The 16,841-nt window shown below is 53.1% G+C and overlaps 1 pseudogene; it reads right to left on the reverse strand.

Annotated features, from left to right (window-relative positions):
• Positions 1–16,269, reverse strand: part of LOC132077834 (uncharacterized) — a 672,057-nt pseudogene extending 655,788 nt beyond the window's left edge.
• Positions 16,270–16,841: the final 572 nt, after the last annotated feature.

The following is a 16,841-nucleotide window of genomic DNA, read 5'->3' on the forward strand; positions in this document are numbered from 1 at the left end:
GGGGAGGAAAGCAATGAGGCTCTAGGGCCCTGCTCTGATCTCTTTCTGGATCTTGGCAGCCCCATCGCTACCTTGTTGCCAGTGTCTTGCAGAAAAGCTGCAAACATGGAGCATGCAGGTGGCCGTGAGAGGCTGGATCCAAGCAGCCTTTGGGCTTTTCCCAGAGTTGCCTTTGAGAAGGGGACATGGGAAACGCCCCAGCTGGAGAGGCCTGGCGGTGGCTAACAGTACCTTGCCAAGGCCTTGTTTTGGCTGTGCGCTCCACGGGGCATGTGTGTCAGCCATGCTTCTGACAGGCAATCCTTCCTTGTCCCAGCTCAGCACAGGCTCTGCAATTCAACCTGGTGCCGCTGGAGCAGCGTGGCCTGCAGCAGCCAGCTCGCCCCCGCTGCTGGCACTGACAGCAGCAGCGCAGCCCAGCAGCCCGAGATGAGGCAGGAGCAGAGCCTGAACAGGGAGGAGCGGGTGCATTTCTTGTCTGCCAGAGCAGTGTGTTGTGTGCGTGTCTGGGTGTAGGCTGTGCCAGAAGCTGCCCCTCGGTCTCAGAGGAATTTAGGCCTCTCTGCAGAACCTGTTGTGCTTTGAGGCAGTGCGGCAGCGCTCAGGGAGTTCCTGCTGCCTGTGAGGGTGGCTGGACCTGGCTTGGCTCTGCCTGGGCTGCCTTCTGTGCCAAAGACAAAAGCAGAGATTGTTTCTGCTTGAGCAGAAGGCTGGCACCTAGCAAGTGACTAGGCTCCAGGGAGCTCTCTGGCCCCAGCTGTTTTCGGGCTCCTGTTCTTACTCCTTCTCCGGCTCAGACACTTTGTGCCCCTGGCAGTGGACCTGCCAGTGATGGTGGGTGTACCTGCAGAGGCTGCAAAGGCCCTTGGTGACCTCTTAGGGCCCCCTTCTTAAGAGCTCCTCATTTGGGCTTATGGCATGGGATGCAGTGCTTGAAGGAAATCAAGGCCTTCTTGGAAAGGCCACCTGATGCAAGGTGGAGAAGATGGCCCTCCCACTTGCTGGTCTCAGCAGCTGGAAGCCAAGAGACCGCAAAGGGTCCAGAGCTGCCGGCAGCGGGGCTGCCTTTGGGAGGCTCTGGGCAGCAGCGTCTCTGTGTGCGAGTGAGCGCCCTGCACTGCTTTTGTCTTTCAGGGAGCATTGTGAGTGTGGGCCAGGCAACGAGCAAATACACGGCACTTGAAGAACTGGGATGAGGGTAAGTGTGGCGTCGGCTCCTTTTACAAAAGTGTGAGCCAGGTCTTTGGCTGGTGCAATATCAAGCGTGAAGTCAGGCAAGCTCCAATCATGGTCAAGCTCTGGCTTGACCTCCTGTTGCCTGCCTGGACTGCTCGGTCCAAGCAATCCGAAGGCCTCATCAAAGACAAGTTGATGCTGGCATTGTCTTGCTTTCAGCAATGAGGAGAAGGACGTGGGAAATCCCCTACCCCTGCAGCTTTCTGGCCTGAAAGAGCACCTTGCCATTCAAGAAATGTCAGATTGTCAAGGACAGTCTTCTGACTTTAATTTTTCTCACTTTTTTGACACACACATGCATACACACCCGCACAAGGAGGAGAGTTCCCCTTAGGTTTGGAAATGACCTGGCTGAGCCTTGGAGGTTTCCAGCGGCCCTTGGTCTTCATGCTGCATCTTAGTGTTCCCTTGGGCAGCCTGCCCCGCAAGGCAGAGGGCTCGCGGGCTGATGTGCTGTTGGCCGAAGAGACGCCGCAGCCAGGCATTTTCTAAGGAAGGCGTGCAGGCAGCCTGGGGAGATCTGCTGCCTAGGCTTGATTCCAGTGCCAAGGGCTAAAGGGCTCTTTCGTCTGCTTTTGTCTTTCCAGGGGATTTGGAGCTGTTTATAGAGCCCTTGACACCAGCAGCGGACAACAGGTAAAGTGCCAACAGCCCCATGCCTTGTTGCAGCTCTGGAGCACTTTCCCCACTGCTGTGAGCTCTCCCTGGAGGTTTGGCTGGCAGGCCCATGTCTGCAGCAGAGGCTGTTCCTCTAAAGTACAGTCTAGGCTCAGGGGGCAGAATGCATTTGGGATGGCCTTTGGTGCTTCTGCTAAGCTCTGCTGTCTAGTGACAAGGCACTTTGGCCCTGCCCACTGCCTCATTGCACCAGCACTCGCTCCGTGCTCCTTGTGATCTTGAGCAGGGTGCGTCTTCTCAAGGGAATGGTGGCCAAGGTCATTTCAGGTGGCAATCAAGATCATGTCACTTGAGGAGGGGATGTCCGAGGAGCTGGCTGCCAATGAAATCCTGGCCATGAGGGACAACAGGAGTCCCAATATTGTTGCCTACTTAGACAGATTGGCGTATTCTCGTGTCAGCGTAGCTTTAGCTAGTGCAAGCCCCAAGAGACAATGCCCTTTGGTCACCGGCAGAGAAGGGAGCTGGTGATGATTTCTCTGCTGGTCTCCAGAGCATGGGAGGAGGTGGAGCTGGTGTTCAATAACCTCTTGTGGCACACGTAGCTTGGAGAGCAGGCTCTGGGGTGACTGAGGCTGTGCCCATTGCTGTCTCTCCATGCTGTGGTTTTCTTCTTTCAGCTACCTGATGGATGCAGAGCTTTGGCTGGCCATGGAGTTCATGGATGGTGGCACCTTGTTTGATGTGCTCGGGGCAGTGTACCTGGAGGAAGGACAGATAGGCACTGTCTATCAGGAGGTGAGGGATCCCACTTGTGCTTCCCCGAGCCTGCCCAGGATGCCGCTTGCCAGCTGGAGGTTAAGGAGAGCCGAGATTTCTTGCTCTCACCTTTCCTTTGCTGCTACTGCTGATGTCACGACACACAGGAGAAGAAAGAGCATGGGAAGTGAACTGCCTGCCACTGTCCCCGCACTCCTCAGGCTCTGTTCTTGCACTCTTCCATCCTGTCTGTCCTGTGGCACTGGTGCTCGCTCACTCACTTGGTTTCACTTGCTTCCTCTTCTCAGCTTTGCCTGGCAATGTTTTCCTGGAGCCTGTCTGTCTGTCCTACATTCCTTGCCACTGGAAGGCAGCATGCAGGTGGCAGAATTTCAAGCTAAGGGAGAGGAGCTGGCGTTAGCTTCAAAGGATAGCATTGCAGCCCCGATGGCGATGGATTCTGGAACAGCTCTAAGGTGCTGCTTCCTCCTCTGCTGCCACTAGGCTTCCCCAAAAATTTTTGCCATGCTGCCTCCCAGCCAAAGGTGACGCGCTTCCTACCGAAGGCCGGTGGAACTTTTGGAAGCCCAGATGCCTTTGCTTGGAAATCGAGAAAAAACTTCCAAGAGTGTTGAAGCAGCAAGCTCTTCTTGGTGACAGCACCATGATGCTGCGCCCTCGCTCACAGTTGCCTGAGAAAGCCGTCAATCCCATCGAGCTCTTTCCTTTCTGGTGGGATGAAATCAGATCGTGCACGTTAACTTTCCCTCCCTCCTTTTTCTCTCTCAGTGCCTGCAAGGACTGCATTTCCTTCATTCCCGCCAAGTCATCCACAGACACATCAAAAGCAACAACGTCCTTGTGGGCATGGATGGATCTGTCAAGTTGGATGGGTATCCCTGCTGGGCTGCAGCATTTCCAGCACATGCCATGTGCTTGCATTTTGGTGAGTGCCGCTTGGGCAGAAGCGCCGCTTGGCCAGTGCGTGAATGGTGAGGGTGTTTTGGAAGTGGCCAATGCCCTGTTTGCCTGGCTCCAGGCACGTGAAAGGAGAGCTGAGCTGCTTTTTCAGCTCGATTCAGCATGGCCTGGTCAGGCTTGGAGTGGGCAATGGTTTTGGCCGCTTTGCCAGTGGTAGCTGGCTTTGACAGACTTTGTTTTTGTCCTCAGGTGACTTTGGCCTCTGTGCTCAGCTCAGCCCTGAGCCCAACAAGCGCAGCTCCAGCGTCAGCACTCCCAGCTGGATGGCACCGGAGGTGGTGAGAGGAGAAGCCTATGGCCCCAAAGTGGACATCTGGTCCCTGAGGATCATGGGGCTGGAAATGGTGGAAGGGGAAGCTCCTTACGAGGGGGAAGCCCGTCTCAGGGTAAGGTGCAGCTTAGCAAGAGGGCTCTGTGTGGAGAGAGCTGATGTGGCTAGCAAAGGAGCAGGTGCAGTGTCCTCTTGCATCCTTTTGCTGTAGGTTTATGAACTGATAGAAAGGAACGGGCCCCCAAAACTGCAGAAGCCCAGGCACCACTCAGCTCTCCTGCATGACTTCCTCCGCTGCTGCCTGCAGGCAGACAAGGACAGGCGCTGCTCTGCCCAGGAACTCCTGCAGGTAAGAAAAAGCAAAGGGGCAAAAAGCCCTGTCAGCTGAGGACACCTGCATGAAGGGATGAGGAGGAGTGTGGGCCACGTGGCACAGACAGCTCCCAGGACAGGAAGGCGCAGGGAGACACGCTGCCCTCGGTGCTCTTTGTGTGTCTTCCTGGTAGCCAGGGAATCCTGCATGAGCCCGTGAGGGTAGGATCCTGGAAAGTAAGAGTTCCTTTCTTTGTTCTTTATCCTCTGGGCAACATCCCTTTGTGACCTCAGGCAATCCTGCCTCCAGCCTGGCTGCTCTGATCATTTCAGCCAAGCAAGTGCAGGAAGACTGGAGAGGAGACACCTGCGCCTGAGGAGGCCTTTATGCCCCGCCAGCCAAGAGGAGGGACTCAGCACTGGTGAGGCCTCACCTGGAGTATTGTGTCCAGTTCTGGGCCCCTCATTTTAGGAGGGACGTTGAGATGCTTGAGTGTGTCCAAAGGAGAGCAACGAGGCTGGTGAGGGGCTTGGAACACAAGCCGTATGAAGAACGACTGAGGGAGCTGGGGTTGTTCAGCCTGGAGAAAAGGAGACTCAGGGGTGACCTTATAACCCTCTTCAACTTCCTGAAGGGTGGCTGTGGTGAGCTGGGGGTCAGTCTCTTTCTCCGGGCAACAACAGACAGAACAAGAGGACACAGTCTCAAGCTGCGCCAAGGGAGATGCAAGCTAGAATTAAGGAGGAAGTATTTTACAGAAAGAGTGGTCAAATACTGGAATCGTCTACCCAGGGAGGTGGTGGAGTCATCATCCCTCAAACACTTTAAAAAAAGACTGGATGTGGCACTTGGTGCCATGATCTAGTTAAGGTGTTAGAACATGGGTTGGACTCGTTGATCTTACAGGTCTCTTCCAGCCTAGAATTTCTGTAATTCTGTGATTCTGTGAAAAGGGGATGTGTCATCTTGAGGCAGAGCTTCAGCCATCCCCTGAGTATTAAGAGGAGCTGTGCCATAGATAGGAAATGTGACAGTTTTCATATTTGCTCAGTTTAGGTTGTTGTGATGTGTTTTTAAGTTCTCCAGTTTTCTCCCCTATTTTATGTATGCTCCCCCTTTGTTCTGTGTTAAATGGTTCCTCCCTACACAGTTTTCCCGCCACTGTGGACCTGACAGTTAAGTTACCATGGATACCCCTTCCCCTCCACTGCCAATCTCTTATGTTATGTAATTTCCCCTCCCAGGCTTTGCCTTGTAAGTAAGTCTTCCCTCCTCCCTGGGCCCTGTCAATCACCCCCCACTCCTCCCAGGCTTCGAGAAACTTCTTCTCTCTGGGGGTTGTGGTTGGCTGGTGTCCCGGGGCCCCTCCTCTGCTTTACGTTTATTGGCTATATCCTCATGTCACTTATGTTGTGTACCTCCCTATCTATTCACGGATTGGTTTGCCGGGTTTCCCTCCCTTCTCCACCCCTTGCCTTTAAAACCTTGTTGCTTCCCCTGTTCGGTGCCATTTGCTGGGGGTTCTACCATCTGTTGGTTGCCCTCTGCTGTGGGATTCTCCAATAAACCGACGTGATACCCCTAGCAAGTGGTCGCCTCCTTATTCGTCCTCTCAAGCACAAGTAGTCCGATTCCGAGATCCAGCCCAGCCCAAGGCCAAGACGCCAAGGGGGGCTGGCCTCCAATGCGTAGGGGCGTCGGCCATTCTCACCCCCTTCTGCTAGCCGGACATAGGGCTGCGAACGCCCTCGCACATAGGTGTTAGGTTAGATTAGGTTAGGTTAGCTGTGTGTTAGTTTAAAGCTCTGTTGTTTTTTCTTTCTCAAAAAGATGAAAGTTGAAAAAAATTAGGAAATATAGGGATCAAGTTTTAAGGATTATGGAACGTAGATAGCTTAGATAAAAGAAGATTGTTTAGCTTAGAATAGAGTGTTGTTAATTTAGGAAAGCTTTTAAGTAGAAATGAAGGAATTGTCATAATAAGAATTAAGCTGTGAGAGGAAAAGCTGGGCTGCAGCCCAACTGGAGCCTGCAGGCGCTCCAAGCTGTCAGCCTGAACAGGCCACCTGCAGGACCAAAGGATGAAGATGGAGAAGTAGCGAGGGGATACTTTGTTTCAGCCGAAATGCCAATAAAAGTCTAAAATATCCAGAGTGTTGTAAGACTCCCTTCCTTGCCAGGCTGTAGCTGAGTGGACAGTCCCTTTCAGAAGCCCAAAGAACACAGTGAGGTAAGCAGCTTTGCTTACCTGAAGTGTGGAGTGTCCCTGGGAAGCTGCAAGACTTGCAGATAATGAACGCCAGGAGATGAGCTCCCATTCAGGACAACACTAGGAGGCAGATGTGCAGTCCTTTCTGGGCCTCTTGTCTTGGAGATGTCAGGGCGATCAGCAGCAATCACCATTTGGTTCCCACCCTCCTCTCACTATGTCACCTATGGGATGGAATGGCATTGTCACAGCGGCATCTGGCCCTTCCTCCCTGCTTCTCTTTTCCCCCCTTTTCAGCTCAGAGCCCCAGGGACCATCTGGGCCAGCCTCATCCCCCACGGGTGTGTGCAACCACCAGGGAATCCTGCAGAGCCCCATTCCCACTCTGCTGCCTCCTTGGCTTTTTCCCACATCTGGGCCAGCCTGCTGTTGCCAGCTGTTGGGCACACACACACAGAGCATACCACACCTGTCAGGGAGCAATTTGATGGAGGAGCCCCTGCTAACCACGGCTCAACAGCCCGGCACATTTCCCACCCAGCTGTGGCTGCATTTGGACTCCATCTGCTGGGATACCCACTGTGAGGGACTGCTCAGGGCCTGGATGCTCCTTGAATGGTGTCCACGGGCCTGATTTCCACGCCTCCCCATTCCTCCTACCCCAAAGGGTGCCTCAGCCTTCTAAACACAATTGTTCTTACTCTAATGGCTTCCTGTGCTTTCCTTCATACTGTAAGCAGCAGTACACAGTTTTCATTGTCTTTATTCTAGAATTGATAAAAAGAAGTTGGAAGTGCTGCTAGATTTTTTCATTTAAAACTTGAAGCATCTGCAAAAAGTAGAGAAGCTTTCTGTGCAGCTTTTCAGTTAATTTGAAGTCTCCTTCGTCTTCATGCAGTTTCAGCATATCTGTTGATTTTCCTTTGCTGTCATCTTTTAAGCTTCATCACTTGTCTATTGATCTGTAAAAAAACCCTGTAAACCCAACACAAATTTACCATCCTTTGTATTTTTCCTCATCTGGAAAAGCTGAGACTACTGTGATCTTCTCCTGTGATCTAGACTTTGATTCCCATCTTGGCTCTGGCTAAGAGCAGAACAAATGGAATTTATTACCTGCTAGTAGATCTGCTAGCAAAGGTCACAGTTAGAGCTAAGCATGGTGCTTCTCTCCCTTTGTTAAATGCACATCTTTGTGTCTAGGCCTGGTAGTTTCCAGGAGCACCTGGAAGCTACTGCCAAGGACAAAAGTCTCACTCTTGCTGGTTTGGACACGGATTTTTTGGTAGGATTTTGATCTACATCTACAGTGACCTACAGGAACTGGATCTTTGACACAAAGTGCCTTTAGCAACATTTCAAAGCATAGTGGGCAATGAAGTCCAGATACTAATGAGTTGTGGTTTGTTTGAACCCTGTGTAACATATGGTACAATAGCCCAAAACATGTTATTTTTGAGTGTTTCAGGCATTTAAAATTTAGGCTTATTCTTGTCAACACTTTTCTTTCCTCCCTTCAGAAATCTGCATGCCCATGTACTAATTTCTTTCTCAGTTTGTCGATAAGTTACCTGTCAGACAATACTCGTTTCTTGACCCAGAGATGGGGCAGCTGTCACCATTAGGCCGGATGTGACATACACTTGTGATCAGGGTCCAAGAAGAAAAAAGATTTTTTATTCTGCGTGTTCTCCAGCTTATACACGCTTAACCAAGCGTGATCTTCAGTCCACCACTGGCCTTGGCTCGCAGGTGGCCATCAAGAGAGTGTCCCGGGAGCGCATCTCGGAGTGGGCATGGCTGGTAAGTGAGCGGGGCCAGCGGGAGGAGCCGGCGGGCCGTGCCGGGCGGGGCTGAGGCGAGGCCCGGCAGGGCAGCAGCCGGAACGCTGCGAGGGCAGCGAGCGTGGAGTGAGCAGGGGCCACGCAGCGCCCCGGGCCCGGCCATGGCGAGCCGCAGCGGGGCCGGGCAGGGGCTGCCCGAGGCGCGGCGCAGCATCGGCCCCGCTGATGGCATCGTTGTCCCCCAGCAGCGCAAGGGCGCCCTTGTGCCCCTGGAGCCGGCGCTGCTGTGGAAGGTGTTGCGGCCTGGCTTCCGCGGTGTCGTGTGGCTGCTGGACTGGTTCGAGGTGCCCGAGGGCTTCGCGCTGCTCATGGAGCGTCCGCAGCGCTGTCAGCACCTCTGGTACTTCCTGCACGAGCGGCGGTTCCTGACGGAGTCCGTGGGGCGGGGGCTGCTCTGCCAGGTGCTGGAGGCCGTGTGGCGCTGCAGCAGCGCGGCGTCCTGCGCCACCACATCAAGGCCGAGAATGTCCTCGTCGACCTGGCCACGGGTGAGGCGAAACTCCTCGACTTCGGCTGCGGCACGATCCTCTACACCCAGATGTCAGGTGAGCCCAAAGCCAGGGCCCAGCAGGGCAGCAAAGTTCCCCTTTGTCTGGCAGAGGGGGAAGAGGGAGGGAAGGAAGGAAGGAGGGAAGGAGGGGGAATCCTTCTTCAGCCAGCTGCAGCCAAGTTGCTTTTTGGCAGGGCAGAGGCTGGCTGTTGTGGAACGGGAGCTGGCTGGGAGGGAGGGAGCAGCATGGGCCTGATGAGCTGCGCCTGTGTCCCCCATAGGAGCATCAGAGTACAGCCCACCGGAGTGGATCCTCTTTGGTTGCTACCATGGCCAGCCAGCCACCATCTGGTCCCTGGGCATCCTGCTCTATGAGCTGGTCTGCGGGCACTTTCCTTTCCACACCAACGAGGACATTGTCCAGGGCCAGCTCTTCTTCCTGGATGTCTCAAGGTGGGGATGTGCCTTCAAGGCACGAGGGGAAGAACAGGGTTGTGAGAGGCAGCTGGCACATAAGCATCCTACTCTTGCAGCTGGTGAGGAGTGGATCTCCTGGGCTTAGCTGAAGGAGGTGGCACCTGTGCCTCTCTGCTGGTGTCATCCACAAGAGAGGATCAATAGGAAGCTTTTGGGTGCAGCTCTGAGCACTCCTGGTGGCCTGGGCATTGTGGAATGTGGGAGAGCATGGACAGGAGCCTTGTCCCGCTGAGCGGTGGTTTCTGGTTTCTCTCCACAGAGTGGCAGCACCTAATCAGGTGGTGTTTCTGCATGGACCCCCACAGACAGGCCATCACTGGAGGACCTTTTTGAGCATTCTTGGCTGCAGGAGCCCTGCCTGGCCCAGAAGACAGCAGAGATGCATCCCTGTGCACAGTAGGATCCAGGAGCCCAGCAAGTAGCACCGGCACGCGTCTCGTGGCACTGGAAGTAAACCCCGGAGCGTTTCCCTGCGGCCGCGGCGCGGAGGAGAGAGCGCAGCTGAGGAGATGCTTCCGCTGGTCCCCGCGAGCTGTGGAGGGAGCGGCTCCATGCTGCCCATCCCATTGGAGAAGTGGTGGCAGTGCAGTGAAGGTGCCACGGACTGGGAGAGGGGAAACATCCCCCTGCAGCTCAATGGCATCGTGATGTCCCCACAAGCCGAGGCACAACTGGCGTGTTCTTCTGGAGCACGACGTGAAGCTGGGAACACCATCCTGGAGCTGGGAACACCATCCTGGAGCTGGCCGCCGGCGGGGCAGAGCCCATTGGCTTCGGCTGCGGCCCCTGCCTGGAGGACACGCTCTGCGCCCCAATGTAATCAAGAGGAGTCCCCAGCCGGCGCAGGGACGGGGGGATGCTGGTGCTTCCAGGCACAGCAGGGCTCAGCCTGGCCATGTGCCGGAGGTTCCCCACTCGGCGGCGCTGGGGAATATTAATTTTCCTGCCGGCCGCCGAGCTGCTTTTTGGCGGGACAGGGGACGGATGTTGTGGAAGGAGAGCCAGCTCCTGGCCTTGTTGACAGCTTCTGCCAGCCAGCCTGGCACGGGCTGAGGCGGGGGCAGCCAGCCTGACAAAAGCATCCATCCATGTGGATGGGAGGCAGCAGAGGGGGACGGGTTCTGAAGCTGTGCCCCAGCTGGTCTGCTCTGCTACCCCTTGAGGAAGGGCTGCGTTTATGGGCAGGAAAGGTGGGGATTTTCTCCACCCGTGGACAGATTTAATTCTCACATGGAGTGGTCAGACCCTCCACAGGGCCGTGAAATGGTGACAAGCTTTGTGCTTTGTTTCCAGGTCTCGTTTTGAATTGACTTTCGTGCTTTTGCTCTTTGTTTTTCCCAGGAGGATTACACCTGGTTCCCGGACCGGACGGGGGAGCGCCTGCAGCGTCCAGTGCCAGCGCTACCCCAGGGGCCACGGTCTGTGGGGACAGCCCCTTCCAGAAGGACAAGGACCTGGTGCGGGATCGGCTCCTCTCCTGGCAGCAACTCTCCAGAGGTGGGCACCCGGCTCCACAGCTCAGCTGGCAGAATGGCTCAGGGCAGGCGGCAGCGGGCACACGGGCATCCCGCTCTTGCAGCTGCTGAGGAGGTTGCTGTGCTGTGATTAAGCAGAGGAGGTGGAACGTGGCCTGAAACGCTGCCCTTCTCTAAAAACAGAGAATGGGTCGGGAGGTTTGGGCTCTGAGCACAGCCAGCAGCCTGGCCCAGGCACAGCCATGGCGGGACAGGGGCACAGGAGCCTGCTGCGACTGACCGTGGGTCTCTGGTTTCTCTCCGCAGGCTGCCAGCACCTCATGCCATGGGAATGGCCCCACTCAGCCTGCCAGGCTGGGAGGGCTGGAGGGCGGCCGGTGTTCATTTGCTGTCAAAAATAAATTGGGATTTTTTTGTCATCGTCATTATTGGAGTGTTTCTTTCCTCCTTTTCCAAGTTTTTGGCCTCCTGTGATAAATGGATGTGATTTGTGCTAACAAAATTGTAATTATATAAATATTTTTGGAAAATAATTGGAAAGGTATATGTGATTAATGTTATGAATCACATGGGTTTCTTTTAGATGATACATGTAGGAAACAGGATATGGGAGACTGGATGAACAAAAGTTAGGAAGACTCCCAAGTCAGAATTGACATCAAGACAAAGTTAAGACAACTCCCAGGACAGGATCGGCCGTGACATGAATAAAGTTGGGACAATTCCAGACAGGGAGCCTAGAATAGTGCTCTTATCTATAAAATAATAAGGCTTACTTGGAACACAGTGCTTACTTACATAACACAGGACTTGGGGCACGTGCACAACCTGCCAGGTTATTCAGAGGACAGCGAGGAAGACTGTTGGCCTTCCTCCAAGAAGAGAAGCAAAGAGCCAGAAGCCCCCTTAGCCACAGCGGAAGCATGCGCTGTGTGTGCTGTGGTGATGTAGATTTCAAGAACTGGAAATAGGAGGAGATTTACAGGAAAATATTGATGAATATGTATTAGCACACAGTATATAAGTTGTGTTGGGATCCTTTTGCCTTTTGCACATGAGGCAGGGTGGGAAGCCCTCCCCGTACCCCGATCGATGGGTTTTGCTTATGCTTCATCTGAACCACTGCCAAATTTCTTTTTGTAACTACTGGATGCTATTTGATCATATTATTTTATCTCAATTAAAACTGCTGCTAAATTGTAAGTTTGTGGTTTATTAGACATATGGGACCACATATATAAGATCAGGAATACGACTTAATAGTTTAGAAAACCAAAATGAATATTATTCAGCTAAATTAACAAGGAATAGAAAAGCATTCGAGACTTAATTACAAAGGATAAAGTCACAGAAATTATGATACTTGATTAAATGAATATGTTTTTACTTAATGAGTTAATAGCTCAGTCTCCTCTGGCTTTTGATCTCCTCCCCAGAAGGGGTGCAGTTCTTTGATCTCCTCTCCATGGGGGGCACAGTCCTTAGGGTTTGGTCTAGGCTTTGGCATGGGGTGTTGTGTTTTGGATGATGATGACTGCCAAAAACCCCCATAAAATCTCCCCCGGAACCCCCATATTCACTCAAACCCCCTCAAACTTCCTCCCAACCACTTCAGGAAAAATTTTGGGTGGATTTTGGGGGGGGTTTGGGTACCTCATGCACGCCGAAGTGGGCGTAGGATTCAAACCCACTAAAAATTCCCCCCTAAAATTCCCCTAAAATCCCTCCAAATCTCCCCCAAACCCCCAGAGGATGGATTTGGAGGAAATTTTGGGTTAATTTTTGGTAATTTTGGGTCAATTCTGGGTGGATTTTGGGTGGTTTTGGTACCTCCCCGACACCAAATTTGGCATAGGATTCAAACCCAGACAAAATCTCCCTCAAATCTCCTCAAAACCCTCCAAATTCTCCCCCAAAATGTGGGGGTTCCCAGGAGGGGGCACCGCTGATGCAGGGCATCGAGGCGCTGCCTGCAATCATCCATAACCGCCCCCAACGAGCCTCCAGGGCTTTACCCTCCATGAGCTGCAGCAGACTTGTCAGGAAAGGTGACAAGAGCCCGTGAAATGGTCCTTGTTGCAGGCAGATTAGCCACTTCAAAACTCCCTCCCATGAAAAACAAAAAATCTTAAACTGTTCCTAAATGTGAAAAACACGTTCACTCTCCTGTGAAAATGTAAAAAGTTTAATAAAGGACAATGGGAGACCAGGACCATGGAGCAAAGGTTATCACAGCCGGGTGCATCTTGGCACTGGGGATCCCCCTGAAATACCTTTCCCCTTACATCAGCCTGTTGCATATTCATAGACCCTCATGCACAGCAAACTTTACCCCAAACTAGTTTACATGCTTCAAGAACGGTTTAGCATGGCTCTTCCTTGGATCTGCCTTTTTAGGGCATGCAGATTCCTTGGTTGTGGTTTTAGTCCATTCTTATCACCTCCAGTTTTTGGGCCTTGGTCCACTCTGCCTTCAGACGGGGAGTGCTGATAGTTGGCAGATCTGTACAGGTGTCCTCATCCTGCGTGCATTGGATGTTATCCCATTCAAGCAGGCAGTTTAACACAAGCAGCCATTTCACTAAGCTTAATTAATGACAGAAAACAAAACTATATCTTTACAACACAGTTACTTTAACATCACACATATAAAATCTATTTTAATATCTGTGAAAAGCCAATATTATAATACGTATCCATAAAAATAAACCTCTCGCTGAATGATGGTAGATGTCGGTCCCATGGCCCAGTCCCAGTACTGGGAATTTTGCTTCCCTTACTGGAAATTCCCCTCCTCATAAGCTTTCTAGTCCCATGTTTTTAAGGTCACTATCGTTATACACATATATTATAATATTGGCTTTTCAAAGATATTAAAATGTATTTTATATCTGTGTGTTAAAGTAACTGTTATTGTCTTGGTTTGAAAAGACAGGTGTCAGCTAAGGAAGGCAGGTTCCTCCCCTGGAATGGAAAATGTAAACCCCCTCCCTCTGAATTGTTGTAATTTTGAAATTAAGGGGCTCTCAAGCAAAGATATGGGAATAGGAATAACAGGTTTTATAAGGAAAAATTAAAAATACAAATGCTGTAGTACAAACAAACAAAACCACTGACAGAGTCAGAACAGTACCTGACACCTTGTGGGTCAGGGTATTGGCAGCAGTCCCAGTCAATGGTGGCTGCAGCCCTCCTGCAGTGCCAGGTGTGGTTCTGTTGGAGCAGGGAGCCTGGAGAAGGGTGGAGTTTTCCTCTGAAGGTCCGGGCTGCTGCAGATGGGCTGGGGAATCTTCCGTCCTCTGGGAATCCAGTGGAGAAGACAGCTGCTCCTCTGGCAATGCAGTGGGAAAAGGCTGATCCTCTGGGAATCCAGTGGGAAAAGGCTGATCCTCTGGGAATCCAGTGGGAAAAGGCTGCTGTGGTGTTCCAAACCTCAGATTCTATCCAGGTAGGAATGCTTGGCTCCTCCTCCTGGGCGGAGCATCACCTAATGGCAGGATGTCATTTTATCAGCCATGCAGGGACACTCAATGGCCCATTAACAGCAGATAATTAATAATTAATGGCCAGTCCATTATCAGAAGATATCTCCTGGAGGGAGGATTGGTTGTGGAAGAGATAAACTGCCCAATGAACAGAAGATAACTGCCCCACCTCTGACAGATGGCAAACAGAAAACACACTTATCTTGCAATCGAGGACCTGTCCTCACTGGCTGCCCCCATTCTCCAGAGTTCATGGTATCCAGGGAGGCCACAGCTGCTGATGTCGGGAACAAACAAGTTGGGTCTTGGTTTGAGAAAGCTCCAGAATCCATTTCTGACCCCCGACAGACAGAGCAAAGGCAGAGCCATGGGGTTTTTATAGGGTATCCCAGGGCTGGAGTTGGGGTTTGGGTCAAGGGAGGAGTTCTTAGCAACACAAGAAGGGTGAAATCAAATTCCTGCCTCTTAGACACAGAGCCACTCCACACAGAATGTGTCCCCAAGTCCTAAATTCCCCCTCAAACTCTTGATTAATGGAGGGACTTTGGACATCTTTGATCAATTTCATTCATTTAACCCTGTTTGGCTGCTTTTAAGAGATGAAGATGAAGCAGAGGAAAATTCAGGCCAAACGTAAAGGAGAAGCAGCCAGGTGTGTTCCCAACATGGATCACAGGAATGTGAGTGACCAGGGCTGTGCCCAAAGTGCCTCCTCCAGTGGGGGATGGAGCTGGAGCAGCGCACGAAGCTCCTCCCGCACTCGGGGCACTCGCAGGGCTTCCCTTACCGGTGGCTCCGTTGGTGCTTGTTCAAGTGAGAGCGCTGTGAGAAGCTCTTCCCACACTCCTCACACTTGTAGGGCCTCTCCCCAGTGTGGATGCGCCGGTGGGTGATGAGGGTGCAGTTGTGCTTGAATCCCTTCCCGCAGTCGGGGCATTGGAAGGGCCTCTCCTCTCTGTGAATCCAATAGTGCTTGAGGAGATAGGTGCTGGTCTTAAACCTCTTCCTGCATTTATCACACTCGTAGGGCCTCTCCCCTGTGTGGATCTTTTGGTGGCGGATCAGCTGGGAATGCAGCCTGAAGCTCTTTCCACATTTCCCACACCTGTGCGACCGTTTTCCAGTGTGGATGTTCCGGTGCTGAATCAGGTTGGCGCTCTGTCTGAACCTCTTCCCACACTCCCCACACTCGTAGGGCCGTTCCCCAGTGTGGGTCCTCTGGTGCCTGATCAGGGTTGAGCTCCGACTGAAGCTCTTCCCACATTCCTCACACTCGTGGGGCCTCTCCCCACTATGGATTTGTCGGTGCATGACAAGATGGGAATTGTGCCTGAAGCCCTGCCCACAGTCGGGGCAGCGGAAGGGCCTCTCCTCTGTGTGCGTGCGCTGGTGCTGGAGGAGATCAGACCTGGACTTAAATCTCTTCCTGCACTGATCGCACTCGTAGGGCCGTTCCCCAGTGTGGGTCCTCTGATGCTGATTCAGCTCGGATCTCAAGCTAAACCTCTTCTCACACTCCTCACACTCATAGGGCCTCTCCCCAGTGTGGACCACCTGGTGCCTCATCAGCTGGGATCTCAAGCTGAAGCTCTTCCCACATTCCTCACACTCATAGGGCCTCTCCCCGGTGTGGATTACCTGGTGCCGGATCACGCTGGAGCTCCGGCTGAAGCTCTTCCCACATTCCTCACACTTATGGGGCCTCTCCCCAGTATGGGTTTGTTGGTGCATGACAAGATGGGACTTGTGCCTGAATCCCTTCCCACAGTCGGGGCAGTGGAAGGGCATCTCCTCCATGTGCGTGCGCTGGTGATGGAGGAGATGGGAGCTGGTCTTAAATCTTTTCCTGCATTGATCACAATCGTAGGGCCGTTCCCCAGTGTGGGTCCTCTGGTGCTTGATCAGGTTGGAGCTCATCCGGAACCTCTTCCCACACTGCACACGTTTCTGGGGCTTCTCCCCATCATGGAGCTGCTCATGGAGCACCAGCTCCGAGCTCTGGCTCCATCTCTGGCCGCCTTCGCGGCCCAGGTTGGCTCTTTCCCCCTCAGATCCCCACCAGCTGCGTTTGCAGCCCTTCCTCGTGCGGCATCTCCAGGGCTTTTCCTCCGTGTTGGATTCCTGCGCTGTGGAGCCGCTCAAAACGGCCTCTTCCACCAGGTTCTGCCACGGGCATTTGTCCTCCCTGCTCTCCATGCTCAGCTCCTGCTCTGGGGGAGGAAGGACAAGGACAGGATGGGATTTGCCTCCATACCACAGGCAAGGGCAAGGAGATCCCGCCAGGGCTGAGCTGCAGCCGGGGCCATGCTGGGCTAGGAGATGGAGCAGCACAGAGGGGAAAAGGGCACTGACTTCCTCCTCACCTGCATCAGTGTCCTGGGGCATATTCCTCTGCCTTGCAGCCTCCCAAGGGTTGGGAATGGGAAATCCTGGTTTGGGGAAAACAAGGGATGAGCACATTGAGTTTGAAGGTCCCTCTGCCCAAGTCCATCTCTAGGAGTCACTGGCAATCTGGGTGGCATAAAAACCTCCCAAACACCAAGATTCAGCCCTGGAAAAGCCTCCCAGGAGTTTCCTGTGCCTGGTCCCTCCTCTTTGGTGTTTGGGGGTTCCCCCTGTCCCAGCTGCTGGGGTCACGCTTGGATTGGGGGCCCCCATTCTCCTCGGTGCCTGCCCTGCTCAG

Source organism: Ammospiza nelsoni, chromosome 10 (genome assembly GCF_027579445.1).
Source record: "Ammospiza nelsoni isolate bAmmNel1 chromosome 10, bAmmNel1.pri, whole genome shotgun sequence".
Lineage (NCBI taxonomy): Eukaryota > Metazoa > Chordata > Aves > Passeriformes > Passerellidae > Ammospiza > Ammospiza nelsoni.